Source organism: Herpailurus yagouaroundi, unplaced genomic scaffold (assembly GCF_014898765.1).
Source record: "Herpailurus yagouaroundi ecotype Mexico unplaced genomic scaffold, PumYag 163, whole genome shotgun sequence".
In the NCBI taxonomy this organism is placed as follows: Eukaryota; Metazoa; Chordata; class Mammalia; order Carnivora; family Felidae; genus Herpailurus; species Herpailurus yagouaroundi.
Genome location: NW_024412404.1, coordinates 13725118 through 13731886, shown reverse-complemented (window position 1 = coordinate 13731886; position 6769 = coordinate 13725118). Strand labels below are relative to the sequence as shown.

At 34.9% G+C, this 6769-nt stretch overlaps 1 pseudogene; it reads right to left on the bottom strand.

The window, feature by feature from the left end:
• Positions 1 to 245: 245 nt before the first annotated feature.
• On the bottom strand, positions 246 to 546 carry LOC121036776 (40S ribosomal protein S27-like; annotated as a pseudogene).
• Positions 547 to 6769: the final 6223 nt, after the last annotated feature.

Sequence of the window (6769 nt, the reverse complement as noted above, 5' to 3'; positions counted from 1 at the left end):
CTGAGAAAAGTGTGTGGGTAGTGAGGGATCTTAAAATCTAACAATAGTTGACAGATAGCTTCTAATCTTGGTTTTGCATGTGTCAAACCTAAGAATGTTACAGGGATATTCACCTATCTCATGTAAATAGGAGCATTGACAGATAATAAGTATATCCTATCTGCTAAAAGAATTATGATCCTTACAATGCCCATTTTAATTTTTAAAGATTGTAATGGTAATGTATTTCGTTATATAATCTCTTATATACAAAATGTGTTTATTACGATGCTTTCCCACTCATTTCGACTCAGGGTGTTTTTAGTGCTGCTCCTGTCTGAAGGAGCATCCTTCTGTAACTTTTCCTCCTGTAGGTTGGCAGAGGACAGTTGAAAGAGTCAACATACAGACTACCATTTGTGCCTGGCTAAAAATGGTGGTGATTTTATAGTATCCTGGGCATTTCCTGGCCATGAAGTAGGAATCAAGGCTCTGCACCAATTACTTCTTCTTGTGTTTCCTCTTCTCTTCTGGAGAGGGATGGAGGAGATCTTTCTCAAGGGGCATATCTTTGTGGGGAGAGGCATATCCTTGTGGGGAGGGGCATATCCTTGTCGCTGCTGGAAAGGCTGTTATACAATCTCTTTGTCACATTAGAGTACTAACAGATTCAAAGCTCAGACAGTGAAGGACAAAAATTCTCAGACTGATACATGAAATCGTATTGATTCAAAGACAGGTCTGAAACTGAAAGATCAGTTTATAGGGTGAAAGGAAAAGAAGAACATACGGAACCAAAATTTGCAGCCAAGGAGGACCCAAGATGTAGAGGTGGCCTGGTAACTGACAGAGATTCCTACAGGCAGGTCAGAACTCATATGCCTAGCAACAACTATCAGAGATTAGTCACTAGGAAACTGGAATCCAAAGTCGGGAAATCCAGTTGCTTTGGTTACAAAAGATACACATAGAAAACCTATAAAACCCTTTGAGGACAGATCTTCATTCATTCATTCAATAAATATATATTAAACACCTATATATGCTAGACACTATTTTAGACACTGGAAAATAAGCAGTGAACAGAACAAGTTTCACTTAACTTGTGTAACTAGCCGGGGGGGGGGGGGAAGGGCAGACGATAAACAGATAAATAAGTAAAATACATAGTTTGCCAAAAGAAGTAAGTTTATGGAGAAAATTTAAGCAGGGAATTTCTGGGTTGCAATTTAAAGCAGACTGATAGAGAAGGCCTCACTGAGAAGACAGCATAGAAGCAAAGACTTGGACTAGACAAGAGGGAAGAGAATAGTCATGCAAATATCTATGGAACAGCATCCTAGGCAGAGAATACAGCAAATGGAAAGAACTTGAGGCAGGATCCTGCCCAGCACATTTGAAGAAAGGTAAGGAGGCCATCATAGTTGGAGCAGAGCGAGGAAGGGGAAAGAGTAGTAGATGATGTCAGAGAAATAAGGAGAGAGACACCAGCCTTTGAGTAAGATAAGAAACTATCAGAGAGTAGTGAGCAGAGAAAAAGCACAACATGAATTACAATGTAAAAGCATATAACTGACTATTGTTTTGGAATTAGACCCTACGCGGGCAAATATGGAAGCAAAACCGTTTAGGAAACTATTCCAATAACCCATTTAAGAAAGACAGGGTGGGGTGATGAAGTGAGAAGTGACTGGGATATGGATATATTCTGAAGGTAGAGCCCTCAGGATATGCTAATGGTCTTGACATCAGATGTGAGAGAAAGAATAGAGTCAAATATGACCCCAAGATTTTTGGCCTGAAAACCTGGAAAATGGAGATGCTCTTGAATGATACAGGGAAGAACATGGGAGGAGCCTTAACCTTCTTTGCACCCACACGTCCTAGCACAAATGCCAAACACATGGGAATGTTCAGTGACTACCAATAATCTAATCTGAATCTCGTTTCTATGTATTTGAGATCAGAGTTGTTCTAGATACAGGACTGACTCGTTGGAGTTACTACACTGGGACTTGGTTCTAGACTCTGGGGCAAGGTTAAAACCATTGGTGTCCTAGAGCCAACTTGTGCTAGCTAGGAAGAACCAACTGCTAAATTTGGCGGGGGGGGAGGGGGGGCAGGGGGGGCGGATATTGCAAGCCAGGTGTTAAACACAGTTGATTTGTAAACTTACAGCTGGTAACACATTAAAAACAAAGGTAAAAGTACTTCAACTTCATCACTTCCGAATTATTTTACTACATTTTACTATTATCTGTGCCCTTGAGGTTTATGTTTGTTATGTCTGTACAATAGAAATATTAAAGAACAGTGCGCTACTGTGCACCTCTTCCCAACTCTGTGTTCAGTGATGTTATGCCAGTAGCTTTAAATTGGCCATGATGTGAGTATTTATGACACAGAAATTGGCAAATGCTACAAATGAGGCATCTCCCCCATCCCTTTCCTGCCCCCAGAGCTGGTTAAACCTATAAGTGGAAATTTAGCCATACCAGCTTTGAAGGCAATGATAGGGGATGAGCAAACTGGTAAATATTTTGGAAATATACTGAGGTACAGGCACTGCACACAGAGTATTAGAGAAGTATATAGTATAATACTATTATAATACTATATAGTACTATAATACTATATATTATATATTATAATACTATAATACTATATAGTACTATAATACTATATAATACTATATATTATATACTATATACTATACTATATATTATATAGTATATAATACTATAGTATTATAGTATAGTATACTATATACTATATAGTACAGTATACTATATAGTGTATAGTATAGTATATAGTATATATATAGTATATATATAATATATATATTGTAATACTATATATAGTATACTATATATATTGTATATACTATATATAGTATATACATATAGTATATATACTATCTATAGTATATACATATAGTATAATATAGTATATAGTATAGTATAGCATAGTATAGTATAGTATATATTATATACTATATAGTATATAATACTATATAGTATTATAGTAATGGTTATATGAGAGGTTTTTCCTGTTCTGGTGAGGGAGGGTTGGGGACTGAGGAAATTATAGTAGGAGATAGACACACAAGGAAATTCCACATGGGGAAAGAATGGCCTTAATGATTGACCAAACCAGGAATTGCTGAAAGAGATTAGCATCTCCAGTCAATCAATGCCTTAATAGAATAAACCTAGAACAAATTACAAACTATTAACAGAAGAGGTTAAAAGCTTTGGACAGCTTATTTGTATATCTGATATTATAAAGGATGAGGAGAAAATGGGGACTAGTCAATGCCATGGAGTAGTGACTGCATATTTGCAAAACTTTCCTGTATTAAGAATCTTATATTTTATTGTGAGGCCTTGTAAAAAAGAAACATCAAGGATACTAAAGACACTGTCTAATTATTCCTATGAGACAGCTAGAAAAGTAGCACAGTTTACTTTAGTTCTTATTTTACAAAGAATGAAGCTAGAATCCAAGGAATATAATATAAATGAGTTATTGGGGATAACAGAGTGTGACAATTTAGGAGGGAAAAGTATGTGCCTGTGTGTGTTTGTGTGTGTGTGTACAATAGACAACAATGAAAAAGCCCACAGCTTATAGTGACTCATTTTTCAAGAGAAGCAGGAATAAAAATATGTACATTAATTACAAATGTGGCAATTAAGAAAAAAACGTGAAAAAATGCATCTATACAAGAAGACTATGAAAAAAAATACATTTCAAACCCTAATTTTCCTCAAATCTTTCTACTGCACTGATTCTAAATGGTTCCAAAACTCTTCTTTTTTCTTATTTCTTAAATATATTTATTCTTTATCTCCCATTCTCCCCCAGTGGCTTTTTGTTCAAAGCTCAATCTCTTTTATTTATAATGTCTTCACAAAGTTGTTTTGCATAACACGGTGAGACTTCCTATTTAGCAGAATCGCTTAGTTTGAGCATTAGTCTTATTTCCGCAGACATATTTATGGATAGGAGGATGTGGAATTACTGGGTAAAACAATGGGAACATTTTGATGGCTTATGGGTTTATCAAGACCGTAGTGGCGTATGAACGTACTTGTTCATTGTACCCTGGCTTATTTGGTATCATTGTTTAGGGGCGCCTGGGTGGCGCAGTCGGTTAAGCATCCGACTTCAGCCAGGTCACAATCTCGCGGTCCGTGAGTTCGAGCCCCGCGTCGGGCTCTGGGCTGATGGCTCGGAGCCTGGAGCCTGTTTCCGATTCTGTGTCTCCCTCTCTCTCTGCCCCTCCCCCGTTCATGCTCTGTCTCTCTCTGTCCCAAAAATAAAATATTTACGAAGTTCCTAAGTGAAAATGGGTATTTTATTATTGCTTTGGTTTGCGCTTTTTTTTTTTATTGCTAGTGAAACAATTTTTTTCCTGTTTGCTCACCAATATTATGTCACTAACTGTCCATTTCTTTGAGGCCTAGTGTGCTTTTCTCAGCTTACATCAATTTCTTTATATTAGAAGGATAACAACCCCTTACATTTCGTAGTTTTTGATATTTTCCCATTCTATTGTTGCCTGTTCACTTTGGTTACTTAAAAAAAAACTGTTAATATTTTCCTTTGATTTTTAAAAAATTGCTGCTAAGTTCCTTCTGGCTTTTTTTTCCTGTTGTTTAATATTTTACCTATTCCTTAATTCATCTGGAATTTATTTTGATGTGTGGTTTGAGAAGATTTTCTAAACAAATTTTTTCTAAACTGATAACAATTTTGGAATGCTTCTTCCTTTCTTTACTAATTTGTGAAATCCCCCATATTACACATTAAATTCCAATATATAATGGGACTATTTCTGCACTAGGTTATTTGTTTTTACTTGTACATCCCTATTTTAATACAGTAGCTTTGCTATATTATATTCAATTGGTTTTGCCCTTTATCATAATTAAAAAATTTCTCTTCTATTATTTGCATTCTTATTCTCCCAGATCAAGTTTTAAACTCACTGTACTAAAAATAAATTAAATAAATAAATAAATAAATAAATAAAGTAAGTAAGTAAGTAAGTAAGTAAGTAAATAAATATCATTGTACTTGTTCCAAAGACTTTGATAGCAATAAGAGTCATTTTTCCTTTGATAGAATAATAGTTATTTCCCCACCATTACTGATTACATTACCACTTATTAATTAGGTTAACCAAAAAGAAAGAAGTATATAAAGTTAACTCATGCTATTAAATTATATAGGATTCTCCAAAGCACTTCTAGGTCTCAGAAGTGAGATGGAAAAAGATTTTTTAAGACTTAGAGTGACAAAAACATCTATGCAAAGTTCTCCCTGGGAGGCTATTTTATGATTTGGAAGGAGAAATATTTCTCTTTGAAGCAAATAAAGACATAGAATATAAAACTCAAAGTGATTGAAAATATAAATTTACATGCCTTTGAGTATATTTTATATCTTGTAATAACCTTGCACAATGCTCCTGAAACTGAAGCTTAGCATTATGAACAAATTTAACAATAGTTGCTTGTACACATTGTTCTAATTCAAGTTTTCTATATATTTTAATTTGCCTAAGTATCACTTAGAGCCTTCTAAAAGTTTAGATTTTCTTTCTCAAATTTATTTATTTTTCAAAAATAATATAATTCTAAAAAATATACATAAAAATTGAGAGAAGTTGAGAACGTCTGTAATCTAATTACAGTAAATATTTCTTGGTACTTGAAAAAGTGGAATTTGTATTCCTGTGTTCATTTAACCATTATTCACAATAGCCAAGATATGGAAACAACTTAATGTTCATTGAGGGATGAATGGATAAAATGGTGACTATATAGACACTGAAATATTATTCAGCCTTAAGGAAAGAAGAAAATCTTGCCATTTGTGACAACATGGATGACCCTGGAGGACCTTATGCTAAGTGAGATACGCCAAAAGCAGAAAGACAAATACTGCGTGACCTCACTTATATGTGGAATCTAATATAGTTAAACTCATGGAAACCAAGTAGAATGGTGGTTGTTTGGGGCTGCAGTAAGATGGATGGAGGGAGAAATACTGGTCAAGGGATACAAAGTGTCATTTATATAAGATAAAGAAGTTCTAAAGCTCTAATGTACGACAATGTAACTATAGTTAATGTTATCAAATATTTGAAATTTGCTAAGAATGTAGATCTTAAGTGTTGTCACCACACATACATACAAAAAGGTAATAAAATGATAGATATGTAAATTATCTTGGTTGTAGTGATTATTTCACAATGTATACATATATCAAATCAAGTTGCATACCTTAAATATATACAGTTTTCAAATTGTCAATTATACTTCAATAAAGCTTGGGGGGGGACTGAAAACTAAATTCCATTGTCCTAACATGAACTAAGCTTTCATACTTTTATTTATTTTAATATATATATGTGTGTGTGTGTGTGTGTGTGTATACATATATATATATTTTTTTTTTTTTTCAGAGAGAGAGAGAGAGCACACACATGGGGGAGAAGGGCAAAGGGAGAGAGAAAGAGAATCCCAAGCATGCTCCACATTCAGCACAGCGTGGAGCCCATTGTGGGGCTCCATCCCACAAACCTAGGATCATGGCCTGAGCCAAAATTAAGAGTCAGATGCTCAACCTACTGATCCACCCAGGTACCCCTAAGCTTTCATGCTTTTATTTATTTTTTATTTTTAAAAAACACTTGTTTTGGAGAGAGAGAGAGACAGAAGGTACATGTGTAAGAGCAGGAGAGGGGGAGGAGCTGGAAGTGAGGGAGACAGAGGATCCA